At 44.8% G+C, this 24,521-nt stretch overlaps 1 pseudogene; it reads right to left on the bottom strand.

Annotated features, from left to right (window-relative positions):
* Window positions 1-2,316: 2,316 nt before the first annotated feature.
* LOC104846469 (ATP-binding cassette sub-family C member 12-like) lies at window positions 2,317-23,559 on the bottom strand (annotated as a pseudogene).
* Between the last annotated feature and the right edge of the window lie 962 nt (window positions 23,560-24,521).

Below are 24,521 nucleotides of genomic sequence, written 5' to 3'. Positions count from 1 at the left end.
GTTGAGAGGGGTGGCCTCTCCTCAGTGACAGCCAATGGTTGCCATGTGGGCAAGTGAGCCTAGTATTTGCTAACTGCGATTGTTTGGAAGAGTCTCAGATTCAGATTTTTATGAGACATCGCCCTACTCGTGAATGTTGGCAACTAATTGAGACAAATTTTTAAATATTGTAGGAGCCAAACAAAGCACATATGCCGGCCTAAAGACCACCAAATGGGCCCCTGCCTGTGTCCCAGGAATGGCTTTAAAAACTCAAGGGGAGTTCTCTCCTTTCGCTGGTCCAAGTGATGCGCACGACTCTGCGCTGATCAAAACTGAGCTGAAAACTTCTTTCTCTGATATCTGAAGTTCCCACCAACCCTGATTCCAGCCTTATCTGCAAGATCCCTGTCACGTTAGCAATGTGACAGCTGTTGCTTACGGAGCACTCACGATGTGCCAGGCGCTCTGCTGAGCACTCCACATGCACCATCTCGTTAGATGGTTCTCCCTGCTGTGTGACGAGGGAGAGGAATTCCTGTGCCCTTTGCACAGGAGAGTAGCTAGTCCAAGCAAGGCTAACTTACTTGCCTATTGACTGATGGAGCCAAGATTGGCACCCAGTTCTACCGTGATCCTAAGCTCTGCTATCAGATGCCCTTCGCCTCAAGGACACCCAACCACCTCCTTTTCCACGAGCACACCCACACATCTCTACCTCTGGGCCTCTGCTCCTACCTGGGGGCTTCCCCAACAATCTGTGCATCCAGATTCTCTGCATCCTTCAAGGCCCACCTAAAAGGCCACCTCGGCCTTGGTTTCTTCAACCCAGTTTGCTCCCCCTTCAGCTCCCATGGAGCTTGCTCAGTTTCTCCTGTGGCACTTTCCCCCTTTCATCCTGTACGGTAATGAATTAATGTATTCACTCATTCAACAAATTTTAATCTGACATTTACTATATGCCAGGCCCTGTGCTTGGCGCTGGGGAATATAGGAGTAAACAGGGTCTCAGTCCTCTTCCAGCGGGGGAGAGAGACAATGAAGAAATAAACCATTACATAATTACAGGTTGTATTGGGTGATAGGAAAGAAACAAACAAGGTGGCACGATTAAGAAGAACTGGTGGGCAGAGGACCTGCTTGGAGCAGTGACATTTCAGAGGAGACCTAAAGTCAAGACATCCTGTGAACATGTAGCGGAAGAGCACTCCAGGCAGAGGGTACAGAAAGTGCAAAGCTCCTGAGGAGTGACTGAGGTTGGCATGTGGCTCTAATAGGAGAGAGAAGGTTAGCACGGCTGGGCTGGAGTTATCCAGGGTGAGTGTCAGGTGCAATGAGATCCTGATGGTCACCAGGGGCCAGATCATGCCAGACCTAATAGTCCAAGTGATGGAACCTGGATTTCAGTCAAAAGTCCTAAGTTGGAATAACTCTAAGTGTGATGAGAAGCCATTATACTTGTCAGCAGGGAGGCAGGGGCATGATCTGATGGAGATTTTGAAAGGTCACCCTGACTTCTGGGTACATAATTGGATAGTAGGGGACAACTAGGTGGAAGCAGGGAAGCACTGGAGTTCTTGCATAGTCTTGGAGGGAGAGAATGTTGGCTTGGGCTCTGGAGGTGGTCGAATGGAGAGAAGCAGATGGATTCTGGGTATATTCCAGAAGAGCCCACAAACTTGTAGGTATTTTTGAGCTTCACAGCTCAGCCTTCCTGAACCTTTAAAGCAGGGATCCTTTTCCTGGTCATTTGTGTAGCTCCTATGGCCTTGCACATGCAGGAACTTGGTAAGTATTTATTGAATTAAACTGAGATGAATTACAGTAAGTTAAATTGAATTAAGTCAAATGGAATCAAATCAAATTAAATTGAACTGAAGTGACTTGAGTGTGTGAGAAAGTGCTTCTGGATCCTCAAGGGGGCATATGGAACTATAGATGTCCCAAACTGGGGCACTTCCTTTGGCCAACTCAGAAGCAGGTTTTCTAAAGCCAGGCCCTAAAGTGCAGACACACAGCTTAAGCCCCAATTACATGCTGGGGCAAAAGTGTAATTGTAGATCCAGAAAGTCAGTTGTGACAGGGGTTCAGATCGTTAACCGGCCAACCACCTGAGTCTATGTCGGCAATTATGTAAATGTACCTGCAATTAGATTTGCATTTATAGTTGATTGAAATAGTTTTAATATTTAAAAAAAAAAAAAAGAAACTATATATGCACCCCTGTATCTGCCCAAGGAATGTCGAGTTAGTGAGCCATCCAAATGTGACGAGGCTGCTGTAGGCGAGTAGGAGGCGGTATCTGTGTGAGTGTGAGTGTCTGCGTGTGTGTGTGTCTGTAGACTTCTTCTAAATCAAGGAAATCACTTGAGACAGCTCGTCTCCTGGTCGTATTGTTTTAGTGGATTATTTTTAAAAAAGGTAAGTAAGTAGTCAGTACCAGCATCCCCATGCCCCAGTAAAGACAAGACCATATATAGCTAACCTGCCAAGCCCTTGGGTTTACCACAACAGATGCCCAGGTCTATTATAAAAGCTCCCTAATCTTTGAAAAGCCTGCCTAGCATCTCAGGGCCCTGTTCAGCCCCTTCTGGAATACTTGGCCCCAGGAACCCTAGAAACCCCTTTGACGAGCACAGTCTAAGGGTACGTGGCTCTGTAAGATGCTCTCATCCTACCTTGAATGGTCTTTGTAAAGGATCCCTCCCAGGCGTAGATTTTAATCAGCTTGATGCAGGTCAGAAACTCATTCGTTGTCTGAACTCTCTTGTCTGTCACTGAAATTGCTGATCTTCGGAAAGTTGAATTGAGCTTAGCCATAAACATCTGAAATCAAGGGACATACACTGTGCTCGGGGAGAATTGCTGAGTTGCAGTTGGCCTAAAGAACCAGGGATCAGAATGTAAGTGCCGGCAAGAGTTCAGAGGGAAGTTGGTTGGAGAGTCTCAGCCGAGTCCTTTCCTTGTGCTGTGGCAGCAGATGTGGTCTGTGAACCATTCCCTGGGATTGGGCAGGTGATATAAATGAGTGAACTGCAGGATGCAAGTGGGGCGCTGGGGACTGGGAGCTGTGTAGACTGAAGGAGCACAGCTCCCTTCCCCAGGGCATCAAATTCCATCTTTAAAAAACTACAATGTGCCAGCAAAAAAAAGCACACCTGTGGATACAGAATGGGCACACAGGTAGCACACCTGTGGGCACAGAGAGGATGCATGGGCAGCACACCTGTGGGCAGAGAGTGGGTGTATGGGCAGCACACCTGTGGGCACAGAGTGGGTGCATGGGCAGTACTCCTGTGGGTGCAGAGAGGAGACGTGGGGACACACCTGTGGGTGCAGAATGGGTGCAAGTAGAGCACACCTGTGGGACAAGGGAGGGTGCACGGGCAGCACACCTGTGGGCACAAAAAGGGCACATGCACAACACACCTGGGGACACAGAGAGGTTGCAAAAGCCTCAGGTCCGTGCCCTGGAATTTATGCCTTCTATATTTATATCCACCCCAGCAAACAAATGTGTGTGAAATGCAAAACGTGAAGCAGTGACAATTACAACCCCCTGCCATTACCTGGATGGGAATGAATATGACATACACGGATATCCCGATGAGAGCTGTGGGCCCCAGAATGAAAAAGGCGTACACTGCACAAATGGCCATTAGGATAGGAATGGTGGCTGGCAAGGGACAAAACAAGGCAGCTTCAAACAAGGAATAGCTATCACTTGACAGTATATTGAGTACCTAGAAAGAAAGAGCACGTGTTCAGGCTTTCAAAGGTCACCCAACTATTTTCTCAACCAAAGGCTTTCAAAATGACCCAGGGCTCTGAGGAGAGAAGAGAAAAACTGCCTTCATCAGGAATGATAAGGGGCCAACATGATGAGTTTTGTGGGTCTCTTTCTGGTATGACTTTGGAGGGAACAATCTTTTAGACCGAGAATCCCAATGAAGAAACCCTTATAGGGTAATATTACCACCTAGGAGCATGTAGGGGAGACTTCTAGCTGCCTACCCTATATTTATTGTCCCCTTCTCCTTATTAGCACAACCCTGCTTTATCAAGGGTGACAGCAAGTCCAGTTAGAAGCCTCCTTTATGGAAGGAGTGTGGCCACGTGACTCTTTGTCAATCAGATGTCAACTGAAGTGTGCAATGGACGTTTGGGAATGAATTCTTAAAGGCAGTCAACTCAATTTGGGAGACACACCCCTTTTGTTTTTTCTCTCGTTCATCCTACCAGCTGTCTGAGCCATTGTTGGGATGGCTGAATCCTCAGCATCCATGTTGAGCCACTAGGTAACCCTGAGAATGGAAGCTATGTGCTAGGATAGCAATGCAGAAAGGTAGAAGGAACTGGAAGCCCCCGTACCAACCCTAGATTACCCTTTTCCAGATTCCTTTTACATAACCCAAAAATCAAACCAAACCCATTGCCATTGAGTCAATTTCGACTGATAACGACCCTGTAGGACAGAGTAGATCTGCCCCACAGAGTTTCCAAGGAGCGCCTGGTGGATTCGGAGTGCCAATCTTTGGATTAGCAGCTGTAGCGCTTAACCACTACACCACCAGAGACTCCTGCTTTTACACAGAGAGAAATAAATTCATCTTGTTTAATTCACTATTATCTTGGGTTTTCAGTTACATGAAGTTGATTGTAATCATAACTGATACAGGATGCTTTGAACATCTGAAAGTGCAACTGCAAGAAAGAAGCAGCTCCTTTTCCTTACCTCATAAAATAACCAGTTGCTGTCAAGTTGATTCTGACTCATGACGTCTCATGTGTGCCGAAGTGGAACTGTGTTCCATAGGGTTTTCAGTGGCTAATTTTTTGGAAGTAGATCGCCAGGACTTACTTCCAAGGTACTTTTTGATGGACTCAAACCTCCAACCTTTCAGTTAGCAGCTGAATATGTTAACTGTTTGCACAACTCAAGGGTGGCTCCCTTACCTCACACAAGCTGGGATTCCCGTGTCCTGGGAAATTTCTTACATAAATGATAGGACTTTATTGCTAAGTATTAAGGGCTTATGAAAATTTCAACTCTGAAGTCCAACAGGCGTGGTCTTCATTTTGGCCTTCATCCTGATTGCTACACAAGTGGAATTATCTACCCCATCCATTAATTATGTCAACTACCTATAGAGTGCTCAGAATTGCCTCAGCATCCCCATTGACGACCAAAGGAATTGGATGACGTCACCATCCAATTCCAGCCTTTCCAAATTCTCCGTGTTGAATGGAACTTTCCCTCCCCTGAATTCCTTCAGTGTTTCGAGTCTCCACCTACTAACTTAGCAGGAAGATGGGCCAGAACAGGCAGGACCTGGACAAGCAAAGGGGAGGCAGGTGCTCCATCCAGGAAGCACATCTCACATACATTCAGAAAACCCAGGATTTGTGTTTCTAAAATGAGACTCCTTCTGTACCAGCTTACCTCTCCAACAGAGAGATATGTGTCAGTGTCTTGAAGGACACCACGTTTTCAAAAACCATAGTAGAGACGGCCACCTTCAGCCGGATCGCCATGCGGTAATTTCTGGCCCAGGCAAGGGCCCAAAAGAGAACTTTGGTAAACTCGGTAGCAAAAAGGGCAAAGCACAGGCTGATGCCAACTCAGACTTTCCTGGAGGTGTTCTCGGTCTGCTGGAGGATTTGGTGAATGAGAACTGTCTGTAAAAGAGTGTAGTGGAGACAGGAGAGGGCTGCTGGAGGCCAAGGCCATACAGGAGGCCTCAGATAGGGTCAGCAAGCTGACTTTATGAGGCAAACTTTCTAATTACTTTCAGCGGCCGCTGCTGTGCTTGACAAGGATTAGCTTTATGAATATTTGCCCCCAAGGAGCCCAAAGATAATGACAATGTACTAAACCCACCAGCTCACAGAGGAAGTACTAATGACATTCTTTGCAGATCTGGGGACCAGGAGACGAGGCAAAAGAGCCAGCCCCACTCACCGGCCCTATGGCTGCCATGACGATGCACAGGATGTTGGCCACAATGTCCATCAAAACTTGTGTCCGCTGGAATTTCCAGACCACTTGGCCCAGGGAGGCTTTCTCAGCCCCCACCCTCTCTACCTCTTTATCCCAAAGGATTCGAAATCTGTGATGAAAGGACAGGAAGAAAGAAAGGCATTTAGATTTCTACTTGCTGTTTGAAGTTATTCTGATGGACACCGCCTTGAGAGGTTAGCAGAGTCCTCATTCCTGGAGTGGTGGCCTCAGATGGGCAGCACTGATTCTCCTTTGTTCTTTTCCAGGAGAGGGGTACAGGAGGGTCAGGGGACAAAGCCAAGACGTTAGCTGGTGTCACTGCTTATCTGGTATTTGGGTACTTTCTAGGCTTTCATTTCCTCCTCCTACTGCCCATCTCTGCCATCCAGTGCTGCTTATTAACGCAGTGTTGTTGTTAGCTGCCAAGGAATTGGCCCAGACTCATGGTGACCCGAGGCACAGTGGAAGAAAACACTGTCCGGTCCTGCACCATCCCTGTGATCAGTTGCAGATCAGACCATTATGATCCATAGGGTTTTCGGAAGTAAATCACCATGCCACTCTTCCTAGTCCGTCTTAGTCTGGATGCTCCACGGAAACCTGTTCAGCATCATAGCAACACATAAGCCTCCACCAACAGATGACTGGTGGCTGTACATGAGGTAGACTGGCTGGGAATTGAACCTGGGTCTCCTGCATGGAAGGTGAGAATTTCATCACTGAACCACCAATGTCCCTTATTAGCACAATAACAGTTCTGATAAGAAGACAGAAGCAACAGAGGAAGAAGGGAAAAATCTTCTCCAGGCCCGAGAGGAGCTTGTCCCTTGGGAAGACCTGAAAGAAGGTGAGTGTGGCAGAGTGTGGTGACTAAGGAGAAGGGCGGAAATGACACTAGGTAGCAAGACAGAGCCAAGTCACATAGGACCTCAGAAGCCTCAGGAAAGAATCTAGAGTTCATTTCAAGAGTAAAAAAGCCACGACAGGTCTTTAAGCAGATGTGACAAGATCATTTTACTTATTTACAAGATTAGTCTGGATACTGTGAGAATGGTGGATTACAGGGGTGAGGAAAGCAAAGGGGACCACACGGAGAGAGTTGTAGTCCAGGTGAGAGGTAGCAGTGGCTGACGCAGGGGAGGGCGGAGATAAGAAAAGGTGGATGAGAAGATAACCAGACTCACTGACAAATTGGATGGGGGGAGAAAAGAAGAAGTGGGATCAAAGATGACCCACGTTCTTCAGCTCCAGTAACTGGGTGGACAGAGTTTACCGAAACAGGGAAAGGAAAAAGAGAAGAATACTGTCAGGTTGAGGCAGAGGATCAAGAACATGGCTTTAGACATAAGATACCTATGAGGCATCCATGTATGGCTATCAAGCCAGATACCGAGCATATGAACTCAGAATCTGGAATTTAGTGGCATGACCTGGAGATAGACATGGCGTTAAAGGTGTCAGCACGTGTCTGAAGCTTTCGGAGTGGATGAGATTACTTGGGGCAGGGGGAGCATAGCATGGAAGAGGAAAGGACCTAAACTGATGTTGAGTAGATGAAAACCAAAACCAAAACCAAACTTGTTTCCTTGAGTCGATTCCTACTCCTGGCATCCCCATGCGTGTCAGAGTAGAACTTTTCTCCATTGGGTGTTCGATGGCTGGTTTTCCAGAAGTTGAGCACCAAGGCTTTCTTTTGAGGTGTCTCTGGGCAGACTTTAACCACCAACCTTTTGGTTAGCAGCCAAGTGTGTTAATTGTTTATGCCACCCAAGGACTCCTTGAGACATGGAATGAAACATCAAAATCAGACAGAGAAGTACTGGCCAGAGAGGTAGATCTGGGACTCCACAGACACTGGTCCCATGGGATACTGGTCCGGCCCCTTTCTCTCTGTGCTTGATGGTAACTCTCTCCAGATAGCATATTTTGAAAGTTACCACCTGACTGAAATTTCATGAGGGCGCACATGAGGGGAAACACATCTGGAAGAAATTGCAAGGCAATGACTAAAAATCCCAGCCTTTTAAGTATATACTCCAGGCTGTACCTTGTGGTCAAAGATAGGGAGACTCCAAGGAAAAACTCATGCAGAGGTCCTGGAGAACTTCCCCATAAATACATTATGGCTCACCAGGACCACAGAGGTCAACACGGCTGTTAGAAAAGATGAAGTTGATGTCTTTGTGCTGACGTGGAAAATCTTGATAACCTTCTAACTGAAAATAGCAAAGTCATCAGCAATTACAAAGGATGCTTCATTTTTTGTGTAAAGGAGAAAACATGACCTGGGTTGAGAGGAAGAGAAGGAGGTATTGATCTGTGGAAGATGGTAGCACAGGGTGTGTTTAATCAGAGCAGAAAAAACTCTGAACAGATCCTGCCAACTTTAAATAATGCTTACCTCTGGGGAGTGGAGCCGGAGATGGTGGGTGTACTTCCACCGTTTAATTTTATAAGTTCTCTTGTTTTAACAACTTTTTTTTTCAAAGTGAGGTATTTATTTTGTGCCTACTGAATACTAGCCCTGCACTAGGCACTATACAGAGGTGGGGGTGTTCAAAGAGGTTTTAGCTGTACATCCTGCCCTCAGGAGTTGGGGAAAGAAGGCATTTGGAGTCAGAGTCTTGCCCTGCTGCTTGCCAATGGTGATTCAGTATAAGCCTGCGTGTCCTTCTCGAGCTGCCTGACTAGTCCAGTCATTTTGCCTCTCTGGGCCTTAGTCTCCTCTTCTGACAAAGGAAGTGGTCCACATGACAGATGCAGTGGCTGGTGGGGTGCTGCTCGGGGTCACTAGTGAGAGAATGAGCCAAGGCTGGGCATGACAAAATCTGTGTGTGCCTGGCAACTGGAGAGCACTGTAGGAGGGCAGAGGGGGTCAGCATGTGCCAGGAGGCTCCGGGCAGGGTGACACAGGCGTCAGTTCTGCACGAATGTGGCAGAGAGTGATGAGCAAAGGTCCAAAGGTGTGCTAGTGGGCGATGAGAGATGGTGTGAGCCTGGGAAGTTCACAGAGCACAAAGCTAGGCTGCAGGCCGGTGTGTGGCAGAGACTCTTGCTTGCCGTTGGCTTGGAGGCGATTTGGCACCTCACTCCAAACTGGAATTAGCAATTGATGAAGAGCCGCTCTCTTCCTCCAGAGTGCCTGCTAGGTCACCCTTTCTCTATTGCCACCTGTATCAGTCAGCGTTCAGCCAGAGAAGCAGAACCAGTAGGAGATGTTTAACGAGACTGATTGCAAAGAATTGGCCTTTCCGATTGTGGGGTCTGGTTAAGCCAAGTCTGAAATCCACAGGGCAGGTTGTCAGCAAGGGTAGGCTGGAGCACCCAGGCACAAGCCGAAGCTGCGCAGTCCACGGGCAGAATGTTTCCTTCTTCAGCTCTGCTCTTGAGGCCTTCCAGCTGATTGGATCAGGCCCACCTGATTATCGAAGATAATCTCCTTCGTCTCAAGACAGCTGATTATGAACATTAATCACACCTACAAAATACCTGCACTGCAATACGGCGGTTCATGTTTGACTGAGTGCCTGGTGAGGAGCCCAGCCACGCTGACGTGCCACAGCCTCCACAGTGTCCTCATCCAGGTCTGCCCAGCCCACATCTGATTGCAGCATCAGCTGGTTGCTGGCCTCATGCCCTTCCCTGGCCCTGTTTTGCCTGCCCCTGCCGGACCTCCACGTCCTTGAGTACAAGAGCCATCCTTATGGATAGCTCTCATTGTGCAATGGTTCCCCTCAGCACCCTATAGGAGCTCCCTATGGCCTAGGGCATCTAGTCTGGTTTTTTTGGGGGGGGCTTTATATTTTTTAAATAATTTTTATTGAGCTTTAAGTGAACGTTTACAAATCAAGTCGGTCTGTCACCCATAAGCTTATATACACCTTACTCCATACTCCCACTTACTCTCCCCCTAATGAGTCAGCCCTTCCGGTCTCTCCTTTCGTAACAATTTTGCCAGTTTCTAACCCTCTCTACCCTCCCATCTCCCTTCCAGACAGGAGATGCCAACACAGTCTCAAGTGTCCACCTGATACAAGTAGCTCACTCTTCATCAACATCTCTCTCCAACCCATTGTCCAGTCCCTTCCATGTCTGATGAGTTGTCTTCGGGAATGGTTCCTGTCCTGGGCCAACAGAAGGTTTGGGGACCATGACCGCCGGGATTCCTCTAGTCTCAGTCAGATCATTAAGTATGGTCTTTTTATGAGAATTTGGGGTCTGCATCCCACTGATCTCCTGCTCCCTCAGGGGTTCTCTGTTGTGCTCCCTGTCAGGGCAGTCATCAGTTGTGGCCGAACACCATCTAGTTCTTCTGGTCTCAGGATGATGTAAGTCTCTGGTTCATGTGGCCCTTTCTGTCTCTTGGGCTCATAGTTGTCGTGTGACCTTGGTGTTCTTCATTCTCCTTTGATCCAGGTGGGTTGAGACCAATTGATGCATCTTAGATGGCCGCTTGTTAGCATTTAAGACCCCAGACGCCACATTTCAAAGTGGGATGCAGAATGTTTTCATAATAGTATTATTTTGCCAATTGACTTAGAAGTCCCCTTAAGCCATAGTCCCCAAACCCCCACCCTTGCTTCGCTGACCTTTGAAGCATTCAGTTTATCCTGGAAACTTCTTTGCTTTTGGTCCAGTCCAGTTGAGCTGACCTTCTGTGTATTGAGTATTGTCCTTCCCTTCACCTAAAGCAGTTCTTATCTACTAACTAATCAGTAAAAAACCCTCTCCCACCCTCCCTCCCCCCCTCCTAACCACAAAAGTATGTGTTCTTCTCAATTTATACTATTTCTCAAGATCTTATAATAGTGGTCTTATACAGTATTTGTCCTTTTGCCTCTGACTAATTTCGCTCAGCATAATGCCTTCCAGGTTCCTCCATGTTATGAAATGTTTCACAGATTCGTCACTGTTCTTTATCAATGCGTAGTATTCCAGTGTGTGAATATACCACAATTTATTTACCCATTCATCCGTTGACGGACACCTTGGTTGCTTCCAGCTTTTTGCTATTGTAAACAGTGCTGCAATAAACATGGGTGTGCATATATCTGTTTGTGTGAAGGCTCTTATTTCTCTAGGGTATATTCCGAGGAGTGGGATTTCTGGGTTGTATGGTAGTTCTATTTCTAAATGTTTAAGATAACGCCAGATAGATTTCCAAAGTGGTTGTACCATCTGACATTCCCACCAGCAGTGTATAAGAGTTCCAATCTCTCTGCAGCCTCTCCGACATTTATTATTTTGTGTTTTTTGGATTAAAGCCAGCCTTATTAGAGTGAGATGGAATCTCATCGTGGTTTTAATTTGCATTTCTCTAATGGCTAATGATCGAGAGCATTTTCTCATGTATCTGTTAGCTGCCTGAATATCTTCTTTAGTGAAGTGCGTGTTCATATCTTTTGCCCACTTCTTGATTGGGTTGTTTGTCTTTTTGTGGTTGAGTTTTGACAGAATCATGTAGATTTTAGAGATCAGGCGCTGGTCGGAGATGGCATAGCTGAAAATTCTTTCCCAATCTGTAGGTGGTCTTTTTACTCTTTTGGTGAAGTCTTTAGATGAGCATAGGTGTTTGATTTTTAGGAGCTCCCAGTTATCGGGTTTCTCTTCGTCATTTTTGGCAATGTTTTGTATTCTGTTTATGCCTTGTATTAGGGCTCCTAAGGTTGTCCCTATTTTTTCTTCCATGATCTTTATCGTTTTAGTCTTTATGTTTAGGTCTTTGATCCACTTGGAGTTAGTTTTTGTGCATGGTGTGAGGTATGGGTCCTGTTTCATTTTTTTGCAAATGGATATCCAGTTATGCCAGCACCATTTGTTAAAAAGACTATCTTTTCCCCCAATTAACTGACACTGGGCCTTTGTCAAATATCAGCTGCTCATACGTGGATGGATTTATATCTGGGTTCTCAATTCTGTTCCACTGGTCTATGTGTCTGTTGTACCAATACGAGGCTGTTTTGACTACTGTGGCTGTATAATAGGTTCTGAAATCAGGTAGAGTGAGGCCTCCCACTTTCTTCTTCTTTTTCAGTAATGCTTTGCTCATCCGAGGCTTCTTTCCCTTCCATATGAAGTTGGTGATTTGTTTCTCTATCACATTAAAAAATGACACTGGAATTTGGATCGGAAGTGCATTGTATGTATAGATGGCTTTTGGTAGAATAGACATTTTTACTATGCTAAGTCTTCCTATCCATGAGCAAGGTATGTTTTTCCACTTAAGTATGTCCTTTTTAATTTCTTGTAGTAGAGGTTTGTAGTTTTCTTTGTATAGGTCTTTTACATCCTTGGTAAGATTTATTCCTAAGTATTTTATCTTCTTGGGGGCTACTGTGAATGGTATTGATTTGGTGATTTCCTCTTTGATGTTCTTTTTGTTGATGTAGAGGAATCCAAGTGATTTTTGTATGTTTATCTTATAACCTGAGACTCTGCCAAACTCTTCTATTAGTTTCAGTCATTTTCTGGAGGATTCATTGGGGTTTTCTGTGTATAAGATCGTGTTATCTGCAAATAGAGATAATTTTACTTCCTCTTTGCCAATCCGGATGCCCTTTATTTCTTTGTCTAGCCTAAATGCTCTGGCTAGGACCTCTAGCACAATGTTGAATAAGAGCGGTGATAAAGGGCATCCTTGTCTGGTTCCCGTTCTCAAGGGAAATGCTTTCAGGCTCTCTCCATTTAGAGTGATGTTGGCTGTTGGCTTTGCATAGATGCCCTTTATTATGTTGAGGAATTTTCCTTCAATTCCTATTTTGCTGAGAGTTTTTATCATAAATGGGTGTTGGACTTTGTCAAATGCCTTTTCTGCATCAATTGATAAGATCATGTGGTTTTTGTCTTTTGTTTTATTAGTATGGTGGATTACATTAATGGTTTTTCTAATATTAAACCAGCCTTGCATACCTGGTATAAATCCCACTTGGTTGTAGTGAATTGTTTTTTTTGATATGTTGTTGAATTCTATTGGCTAGAATTTTGTTGAGGATTTTTGCATCTATGTTCATGAGGGATACAGGTCTGTAATTTTCTTTTTTTTGTGATGAAATTTTTTTTTCTTTACCTGCTTTTGGTATCAGGGAGATGGTGGCTTCATAGAATGAGTTGGGTAGTATTCCGTCATTTTCTATGCTTTGGAATACCTTTAGTAGTAGTGGTGTTAACTCTTTTCTGAAAGTTTGGTAGAACTCTGCAGTGAAGCCATCCGGGCCAGGGCTTTTTTTTGTTGGGAGTTTTTTGATTACCGTTTCAATCTCTTTTTTTGTTATGGGTCTATTTAGTTGTTCTACTTCTGAATGTGTTAGTTTAGGTAGGTAGTGTCTTTCTAGGAATTCATCCATTTCTTCTAGGTTTGCAAATTTGTTAGAGTACAATCTTTCGTAATAATCTGATATGATTCTTTTAATTTCAGTTGGTTCTGTTGTGATGTGGTCCTTCTCGTTTCTTATTTGGGTTATTTGTTTCCTTTCCTGTATTTCTTTAGTCAGTCTAGCCAATGGCTTATCAATTTTGTTAATTTTTTCAAAGAACCAGCTTTTGGCTTTGTTAATTCTTTCAATTGTTTTTCTGTTCTCTAATTCATTTAGTTCAGCTCTAATTTTTATTATTTGTTTTCTTCTGGTGCCTGATGGGTTCATTTGTTGCTCACTTTCTATTTGTTCAAGTTGTAGGGACAGTTCTCTGATTTTGGCTCTTTCTTCTTTTTGTATGTGTGCATTTATCGATATAAATTGGCCTCTGAGCACTGCTTTTGCTGTGTCCCAGAGGTTTTGATAGGAAGTATTTTCATTCTCGTTGCATTCTATGAATTTCCTTATTCCCTCCTTGATGTCTTCTATAACCCAGTCTTTTTTCAGGAGGGTATTGTTCATTTTCCAAGTATTTGATTTCTTTTCCCTAGTTTTTCTGTTATTAACTTCTAGTTTTATTGCCTTGTGGTCTGAGAAGATGCTTTGTAATATTTCGATGTTTTGGATTCTGCAAAGGTTTGTTTTATGACCTAATATGTGGTCTATTCTAGAGAATGTTCCATGTGCGCTAGAAAAAAAAGTATACTTTGCAGCAGTTGGGTGGAGAGTTCTGTATAAGTCAATGAGGTCAAGTTGGTTGATTGTTGTAATGAGGTCTTCCGTGTTCCTATTGAGCTTCTTACTGGATGTCCTGTCCTTCTCCGAAAGTGGTGTGTTGAAGTCTCCTACTATAATTGTGGAGGTGTCTATCTCACTTTTCAGTTCTGTTAAAATTTGATTTATGTATCTTGCAGCCCTGTCATTGGGTGCATAAATATTTAATAGGGTTATGTCTTCCTGCTCAATTGTCCCTTTTATCATTATGTAGTGTCCTTCTTTATCCTTTGTGGTAAATTTAAGTTTAAAGTCTATTTTGTTAGAAATTAATATTGTTACTCCTCTTCTTTTTTGCTTATTGTTTGCTTGATATATTTTTTCCATCCTTTGAGTTTTAGTTTGTTTGTGTCTCTAAGTCTAAGGTGTGTCTCTTGTAGGCAGCATATAGACGGATCATGTTTCTTTATCCAGTCCGAGACTCTCTGTCTCTTTATTGGTGCATTTAGGCCATTTACATTCAGCGTAATTATAGATAAATAAGTGTTTAGTGTTGTCATTTTGATGCCTTTTTATGTGTGTTGTTGACAATTTCATTTTTTCCACTTACTTTTTTGTGCCGAGACGTTTTTCTTAGTAAATTGTGAGATCCTCATTTTCATAGTGTTTGACTTTATGTTTGTTGAGTTGTTACGTTTTTCTTGGCTTTTATCTTGAGTTATGGAGTTGTTATACCTCTTTGTGGTTACCTTAATATTTACACCTATCTTTCTAAGTAAAAACCTAACTTGTATTGTCCTATATCGCCTTGTATCACTCTCCATATGGCAGTTCTATGCCACCTATATTTAGTCCCTCTTTTTGATTATTGTGATCTTTTACATATTGACTTCAATGATTCCCTGTTATGAGCATTTTTTTTTTAACTAATCTTAATTTGTTTTTGTGATTTCCCTATTTGCGTTGATATCAGGATGTTCTGTTTTGTGACCTTGTGTTGTGCTGGTATCTGATATTACTGGTTTTCTGACCAAACAATTTCCTTTAGTATTTCTTGTAGCTTTGGTTTGGTTTTTGCAAATTCTCTAAGCTTGTGTTTATCTGTAAATATCTTAATTTCGCCTTCATATTTCAGAGAGAGTTTTGCTGGATATATGATCCTTGGCTGGCAGTTTTTCTCCTTCAGTGCTCTGTATATGTCATCCCATTTCCTTCTCGCCTGCATGGTTTCTGCTGAGTAGTCTGAACTTATTCTTATTGATTCTCCCTTGAAGGAAACCTTTCTTTTCTCCCTGGCTGCTTTTAAAATTTTCTGTTTATCTTTGGTTTTGGCGAGTTTGATGATAATATGTCTTGGTGTTTTTCTTTTTGGATCAATCTTAAATGGGGTTCGATGAGCATCTTGGATGGACATCCTTTCATTTTTCATGATGTCAGGGAAGTTTTCTGTCAGCAGATCTTCAACTATTTTCTCTGTGTTTTCTGTCCTCCCTCCCTGTCCTGGGACTCCAATCACATGCAAGTTATCCTTCTTGATAGAGTCCCACATGATTCTTAGGGTTTCTTCATTTTTTTTAATTCTTTTATATGATTTTTTTTTTCAGCTCTGTTGGTGTTAATTCCCTGGTCCTCCAGTTTTCCCAGTCTGCATTCTAATTGCTCGAGTCTGCTCCTCTGACTTCCTATTGCATTGTCTAATTCTGTAATTTTATTGTTAATCTTTTGGATTTCTGCATGCTGTCTCTCTATGGATTCTTGCAACTTATTAATTTTTCCACTATGTTCTTGAATAATCTTTTTGAGTTTTTCAACTGTTTTATCAGTGTGTTCCTTGGCTTTTTCTGCGGTTTGCCTTATTTCATTTCTGAGGTCATCCCTGATGTCTTGAAGCATTCTGTAAATTAGTTTTTTATATTCTGTATCTGATAATTCCAGGATTGTATCTTCATTTGGGAAAGATTTTGATTCTTTTGTTTGGGGGGTTGTAGAAGCTGTCATGGTCTGCTTCTTTATGTGGTTTGATATCGACTGCTGTCTCCGAGCCATCACTAACATATAAAAAAAAAAAAAGTAGTAGTTTATTCTATAATTGCTCACTGAGTCTTATCTTGTTTTGTTTTCTTTCAATATACTTGGATGGGCTACTAGATTGTGCTGTCTTGTTTGTTGTAGCCCTTGACTTACTTATGACCTATTACCAGCTGGTTTGGGCTGTTACCAGATATATATGCCTGAGTCTATTCACTACTCTTGAGTAGAATCTGATTTTGGGTCATCAAGTGTGTGCTGCACCCTAACACCTATCCACCTCGAGAAGTAGTGGTGATAGTTGTGTGCACCAGATTCTATTAGCTGCTGGGGTTCACACTCCGGGGGGGGGTGCAGGATGCTGACAGGCTTCCCCCCAAGTGTCAGTGGGGTAGGTGTGTTTCTATTCCTATAGCACCTTGGTGGGAGGGCACTGCAGCTGTACCTTAGGCCTCCAATGTAAGTACCTCTACAGATTGGTAGGTGTCACCCTCCTTAGACCCCTAAGGCAAGAGGCTAGGTGGTCTGGGGGGAGCTTCAGCCCTCAGTTCCCTGTTGTGGGTCAGTTAGGACTCTGTTGAATAAGCAGAGATATCAAACCTGGGAAACCTGTTTTTCCAGTAAATCCGCTAAAAAAAAATGCAGTCAGATCCCTATCAGAACTGCCTTTGGATTATAACCGCCACCTTGTTCCCTGTAAGGATGAAAGCCCAAGATTTGGATCATATATGCTTGGCTGGAGCTGGTTCTGTGTTTTTAGTCCAATTAAGGAAGGATTTTTGGTCTCTGGGTTTTTTGTGGTTGCTTCTCTCAGGCCGGAAGAATGGGTTAGGAAAAGACCAAAAAAAAAAAGTGAAAAGCAAAGCCGCCGTGGAGCCGGAGCCGTTCTCCCTCTGGCTCAGGAAATTCCAATGTTAATGAAGCCGCCTGGGAAGGGGAGGGGGGATTCAGAAAAACAGGAGAGTAGCACCCCGGAACATAGCCAAAGTTGCTTATCTTGCTTGGGATGACTATTTTATCTGTCGCCTATGTATGCTGGCTGTGTGGAGATTGTCCCCGAGGGTCTGGCCCGCTAAAGCCACGGTCAGATCCTCCGCTGCCAGTCCAAAGCCCAGCGTCAAAGTTCCCCTGCTGGGACGCTGCACTCCCGGCTCCAAAACCTCCCGGGGACTTCTTGTCCCACCAGCCTCATCGCTGTGCTGCCCCCGCGGACCGGCTGGGCCCCCTCCCAGGGTTAGTTTAGGGAAGTGGGGCTGCGCCTTGTGTTTGTACCGTGAGTAGATGCCGTGTTCAGCTCCCCTGTGCCCAGTCCAAAGCCCGGCGCCAAGGTTCCCCTGCTGGGATGCTGCACTCCCGGCTCCAAAACCAGTCACTGCCTCCCGGGGACTTCTCCCACCAGCTGCGTTGCCACGCCGCCTGCGTGGACCGGCTATTCCCACTCCTGGGGTCAGTTCAGGGGTGTAGGGCTGCGCCCCTTGTTTGCGCCGTCACAAGATTTTGTTTTCAGCTCTCCTGGGCCCAGTCCTAAGCCCGGAGCCAAGGTTACCTGACTGGGACGCTGGCTCCAGGCTCCGAAAACAGTCGCTGCTTCCCCGTATTTGTTCGTTCTCCATCTCTGTCATTCAGGTCAACTCTTTAAATCTGTGTTCGTTGTTCAGGGTTCGTAGATTGTTATGTATGTGATCGATTCACTTGTTTTTCCGAGTCTTTGTTGCAAGAGGGATCCGAGGTAGCGTCTACCTAGTCAGCCATCTTGGTCCCGCCACCCTCTCTTTAACAACATTTTTATAATGAACATGAATGAAGTTGGCTCATATGAAATTGTCGTTTTTGGAAGTCAAAAATGTAAAAGATGAGCAGTTTCATGTGGTTCAACCTAAATGTATTTTGTAATATGAAAGTCCAATAGCAATTTTTAAAGTCGAAGGAGAATAGGATGCCCGGGGCTTGTGCAGCAGCCCAGGTGGATCCTGCCAGCACAGAGCAAAGTGGGAATCCAGCCACCTTGTCCTGATGCGGCACTCCTACAAACAACCAACTGCCCAGCAGGCGGAGCCTCAGGTCATAGTTCTCCAACTGGTCCTTTTTCCCCCCAGACTCTACCCAGTGCTCACCTACAAGAAGTGTAGTCGGCCCCACCCACATCTCAGAGAGCCTCACATCTGGGACATGGAGCACACAGAGGGGCTCACAGGCCCTTCCTAGAATGGGCTCCTCTCCCAAGGTGACTGACCCAAGCAAGCCCTGGTACCTTTTGGCATTGGTGTCGGATGAGTCATACAGCGACAATGGGGGCAGGGTGTCCACAGTCAGCGTGTGCTTGTAGCCTCGAATCATCACTGGAGTGAGCCAGGAAAAGGTGGCAAAGGAGAGCAGCCCTGCATCATCCACAGGGTTGGGGGCCAACCCTGATGGAGCTTGGTGCTCCAGGGTGATGCTCTGGTTTTATTCTTAACTGCAGTACTTACCACAGGCAGGCTCAGAACTTGCGATGTGCAACTTTAGTCCTTGGAGTAGGGTGTGCCAGAGCCAGGTCAGACCAGCTCGTGATGGCCAATTGTTGAATGCTCAAGAATTCTGCAGGTCACTTGTTAAACATGTCCATTATTAAAAGTAAAATAATAATAAGTGCTTAAAATTAAGTAAATTATGTTAAAAACAAAGGTAATACATACTCAAAACTCACCCCTTCCTAGTTATTTCACTGTTGTTGTTGTTAGGTGCCATCGAGTTGATTCCTACTCATAACGATTCTATGCACAACAGAAGGAAACACTGCCTGGTCCTGTGCCAACCTCGCAATCGTTGTTACGCTTGAGCTCATTGTTACAGCCACTGTGTCAGTCCATGTCATCGAGGCTCTTCCTCTTTTTCACTGACCGTCTACTTTACCAAGCATGATGTCCTCTTATTTCACTACGCTTTATTAATATCTATGGTCTTGAGGTTATTTAAGTCTATCGTGCCTTTCTGGTACAAATATGATACAACAGTTTGCCTCAGAGCATTCCAGACTTCACATACAGTGCCGCCATGTTGATAGCCTGATATCAACCATTGTAGGAGTATTTGAACCATAAAACTCAATAAACACTACCAAAAGCAGGGAACTTTCTTAGTGAGCTTTTCAATTGGATGTTGACCAGTATTTGAGTCCCATAACCATCCTATGGGTAAGAGGGCTTCTGTTCCACTGTGCAGGTGGACAAATGGAAGCCCGTTAGTTGATTCATCAATAAGTCAGGTGTATGTGTTTGCTCTCAGTAGGAGGAGGAGGGTACAGAGCTGGGATTTCCACAGTGGGGGTGAGGCAAGGGGGAAGACCTAGAGACAACATCATGGTTTATTACAAGGATTAAATTTATTAACATATGTGTGATGGTTAGTTTTATGTGTTGACATGATTGGGCTACAGTTTCCATTGGTTGGCCAGATACTGGGCTGGTTGCTGTCCCGCAGTGTACTGCAGTATAATGTAGCGTAGCGTAGCGTAACGTAGCGTAACGTAACGTGACGTAACGTAACGTAATGTAACATAATGTAATGTAATCACGTTCCGTAATGTAATCACTTTCCATAATGTAATCCAATGTAAAATAATCAATTGATCAGTTGAAAAGTGAGTTGCCTTAGTGTTTTTCTGCCTTGAGACTATAAACATTTTGGCAGAACTCTCTTTCCACTCTGTACTCTTTTTGTCCCTGACCTGTATATCTTGGACACAAGCCCGCTGGAGTCTGCAGCCTACTCCCTGACCTACAGATTTTCGGTATTTGTCAGGCCCCCACAATTGCATGAGCTAATCCCTTGAAATAAATCACACACACACATTACTGGTTTTGTTTTCTCTGGAGTACCCTAAGAAAACATGTAAAGTGCTACATAAATATTAGCCATTGGATTATGACAGAGGAGAATAGAGGGGAAAGAAGAAAGGGCAGAAGGGTGGGGAGTGGGGGGAAGAGGAGGAGGAGGAAATTAAAGGCTGAGTTTTTGTCCTTGAGGAATAAATCACCTGAGGAGGAATAAAAACCAGAGACACAGAGAAATATCTAGCAATTATTGAGTATTTATTACATGCCAGGCCCTGTAAGAGCTGATATCAGCAGCAGATGCTGTGAAGGTGCCCTGAGTCACAGCCTCTCTTCCATTCACCTCTGAACTCAGCTGTAGAGGACAGTTTTGGGCAAGCCCAGGCTCATGCTGACAATGTCCCATCTCAAATGTGCACTCTTTCTCTGTTCACATCTACTTGGGGACCTTGTCAGGAAGGTAAATGCAGCTCAGAATTGCAGGGGTTAATGCCAAGAATTGCCGGGGCCAAACTTTAACTAATGGGGGCCTGGAGCCCATGGATAAATGCCTCCACCTTCCATCTGTCAGGTGGAAAACCATACGCTCAGAAGGACTTAGAGGAATTCAGTCCTTATTGCCCACAGCAATGACACCAATGACACACCTGCGTATTGCCTTTTCCTCCTTCCCCACCTCACACTACCAAAATCTCCCCTTCTGCCTCCTGGGACCACCGCCCAAATAAGCTTGTTGATGTTAGTTGCTGTTGAGTCAGCTCTAACTCATGATGATCTTATGCACAACAGAACAAATATTAATGACATACTGTGAGCATGGCACATAAAAATTTCACAAAGCATGGCTTTTATTGTAAAGTCAAGTATTACCTCACTTAATCCTCACAACAACTCAGCAAGATGAGTGCCACAACCTGTGGCTGTGAAGTCGATTCTGACTTATAGTGGCCCTATAGGACAGAGTATAATTTCTCCACAGGGTTTCCAAGGAGCACTGGTGGATTAAACTGCCGACTTTTTGGTTAGTAGCCTATTTCTTTAACCACTGTGCCACCAGGGCTCTGCAATATGAGTAGTAGGGTAACATTATTACCCCATTTCAGAGACAAAAACATTGAGGCACAGAGTGGTTAGAAAACTTGCCCAAAGTGTTACAGCTAGTAAGTGATGGAAGAGGGATTCAAACCCACTTCTTGCTGACTCCAGGGGCTTGTGGTGCTCTTAAGCTCTACCCCACATGGGCTTTCCACAAAACAATTACGAACTGAGCCAGAACAGTAGAGAGTTAGAGCCCTCCCGTGGCCCATTTCCTCATCCCTCAACCATCTCCTCTCACCTTAGGAGGCTCAAGTGTGTACTTTGGTCCAGAGATGCTGGCAGAGTGCAATGGTGTCACGTCATGACTACAGATGCCACTCAGTCCTTCTTCTGCTTAGAGGACAGGCCACATTCCCATCTCACGTGGAAAAGGCAGAGTTTTATATCATGGTTAGTATAATGTCAACAATATATGGAAAATAATATTATGGTTGAGCATCTGAACTCGGAAGTCAGGCAGCCTGAGTTCCTATCCTGGAGTGCAAAAATGACCCCCATTGTCTCTTCCTGTCTGTATCCCACCAACTTGCAATGTGACCTTGCAGCTTCTTCCATCTAGAGATGGAGTCCATTTCCCCACACCTTGAATCTGGGCTGACCTTGTGACTTGCTTTGGCCAACAGAGTACAGTGGAAGAAGTGGTGTGCCAGTTCTAAGCCTGAGTCTCAAGAAGCAGTGCATGCTTCCACTCATTCTCTTGGAAGCCTATTGTGCTGGGATGTGATCGAGTCCAGGCTAGCCTGCTGAAGTTTGGGAGTCTACATGGACCATATTGCCCTAAACCACAGTCAGCCAGCCCCCAGAAGCACAGCCACCACCATGATGACCAATAGATGCATGAATAAGCACAGTTAAGACCAGATGAACCACACAGCTGAGCTCAAGCCCAAATTGCTTAGTCAAAGAATTAGAAGCTAAACCAAAGGCAATTGTTTTAAGCCACTAACTGTTGAGGTAGATTCCTATAAAGGAAAAGCTACCTGACAGGTTGGTGGTTTGAACTCACCAACCCACTTCGAGGGGGGAAGATGTGGCAGTCTGCTTCAGGAAAGAAAATAGCTTAGGAAACCCTATGGGAAAAGTCCTACTCCCTCCTATATTGTAGCTATGAGTTGAAATTGCTTCAACAGCAATGGATGTAGTTTGAACCTCTGTCAAGTGGCTTAATCTTTCTGTGCCTCGCTTTCCCAATTTACCAGATGAAGATAATCCTAGCAACTCGAGGGTGATTGTGAAGATTGAGTAAGAAGATTTGTAAGGCGCTTTAACAGGGCCTGAAATGTACAAAGTTCTCCTTAAAGGTTGTCTATTGTCTACCTCTCATCCTAAAACAAAAGGAGGCAGGAAGTGTCTGGTGGATAAACGAATAAACGTGTGGATGGATGGATGGACAAAAGGACACACATACAGATGCAGCAGCAGGAGGAGCTGGCTGGCTCTCCTGATCCCTGAAGGCTCTGCCCAGCTCTGCCCCACCCCCACCCAGTGGTTTTGAGGCCTCCAAGACTCATCCTAGCTTACCTTGCATAGGTTGCCCTGGGATCATGGTCTTTAGGCTGGGCTCATATCTCTCAAAAAAGGACCTCTGCTGGCCTTGCTGGTCCAGATCTGGGATAAGGTAAGGGCCTTCATCCACCATTTTGATAGCAGTCTGGACTCCTGAGCTCTTGGTCTTGGGATACTCTCACTTTGCAGAAGAAAGATGAGAAGGTTCACTGAGAGATGAGGACATTCTGGAATGGGATCAGGAAGCCCCTGCTCCACCTAGACCAGCTCCTTTCCTCTCCTCCCTTCTATCTGATTTCACCAGTTAGCCCTCCTCATTCATGAGGGAGGCAGCATGGTCAGAAGCCCCACCACGTCCCTCAACTCCACTCTAAGTCTTCCTTATTAGCAAGGACGTCTGGTTCCTCTTCTTTTCCCATTTTGGGTTAACTGGAAGGAAAAATGCCTATAATGGTTTTTCTGCTGAGAGTCAGCCCATGATGAAGGCCGAGCCATAGAAGGCAGGGTCCAAGAAAGTGGGTTTGCTGTCTTAGTGTGACCTAGCGTGGAGTTTGTCACACACTCACCTTCTTCCACATTCCCTCAGATTCCCAGGAGCTTCACCCCCACCTCTCACGGGCAGAGACCTTCAATAGGTTAGGACAGACCCACAGTCCCCCCACTTCTGTGACCACCGCACCCATTTCAAACCAAACAATCCAGATGGAATAGACACTCTCTGGCTGCCAATCCCCCTAAACTCAGGGCCTAGAGCCATGGATGACTGGTCAGGACTTCATGCCCGATGCAGGCTGGGCCAATCTGATTCTCTCCCCTTCAGAATTCTTAAATTGGGAGAGAGAAGGGGTAGAATTGGGGGTTAGGCAGACACCATCTTCTCTCACATAGACCAGAGAAGCACAGAGAAGAGAGAGAATGTGCAAAACATAGGCACAGAGAGAAGGAAAAATCACCATGGTGAATGATCCTTGAAGGTTTTGCTATTTCCAGTTCCAGTTCTTTCCTGAGCCCCATTTGCATTCTGCCCTGGAATTCTTGATATTCCTCTCCCCACATCCTATAGGTAAATTCTCCTTTTTATGCCTAACCTGTCTTTACCTAATCTGAGTTGGTTTCTATCACTTGAATCCAGAGACCTGGCTACTATATTTACACTGGATGCCCCATTCCCATGAGTGCCCTGGAAGTTTTTATGGCTAGAAATACAGAAAAAAAAAAAAAAAAAAAACAGTTCCCATGAGGTGTTATAGGCTGACAAACTCATGACATGTCAGAGCTGGCAGGAACTGCCCTCAGATGCACTCCTTTACAAACTCCTGATTGAACAAAAGAGGGAAGACAGGCCAGAGAGGAGAAGGAAGGTACTCGAGAGTATACAGAGAGTGAGTGGCCCCTAGACTCATCCAGGGCAGTCTAGGGACGTTCCCTCCCATCTCCAATGACCTGGAAAATCCCTTGCTCATATTACAAGAGGCACTCTTCTGGAATAATATGGTCTTTTTTACAACAGCATTTGAAAATCAAAAAGACAAAATCCCCAAAAGTAGAAATTGAGGCATTACAATCGGCTGGAGTGGATCCGTATTTTATCAGCAGTAGTTCTGCCCAAAATCTCTTTAATCTTTCAATGGATGAATATTCACAAAATGAATACCATGGTCCCAGCCCTAGATTCCTAATTCTATGAGAAGATAAGGAGTTAAACAATAAGGACTCGCTCAACCTCTTGCCAGCCTACATACTATTCCACTTTAGTTTGCACCCTCTGACACCAGCTCCAGCTACGCTGAACGCCTTACAGCTTCCTGAACAAATTGACAATCCCTCCTGCCTCTGGCCTTTGTGCTTGCCATTGCCACAACATGGAACAACCTAACATTCCTCCCTTCCCCGGCCAATTCCCGATCAGCCTTCAAGTTCAGATATTTTCTCTTCTGGGAAGACTTTCCTACTCATGTATTTCCCCAAATACACGGTGAAGTTCATATCTGTCATGTTCACACCTGTATTCCCAACACCTAGAACAGTCCC

This window comes from Loxodonta africana, chromosome 21, assembly GCF_030014295.1.
Source record: "Loxodonta africana isolate mLoxAfr1 chromosome 21, mLoxAfr1.hap2, whole genome shotgun sequence".
In the NCBI taxonomy this organism is placed as follows: Eukaryota; Metazoa; Chordata; class Mammalia; order Proboscidea; family Elephantidae; genus Loxodonta; species Loxodonta africana.
This window is presented reverse-complemented; position numbering and strand designations above follow the sequence as displayed.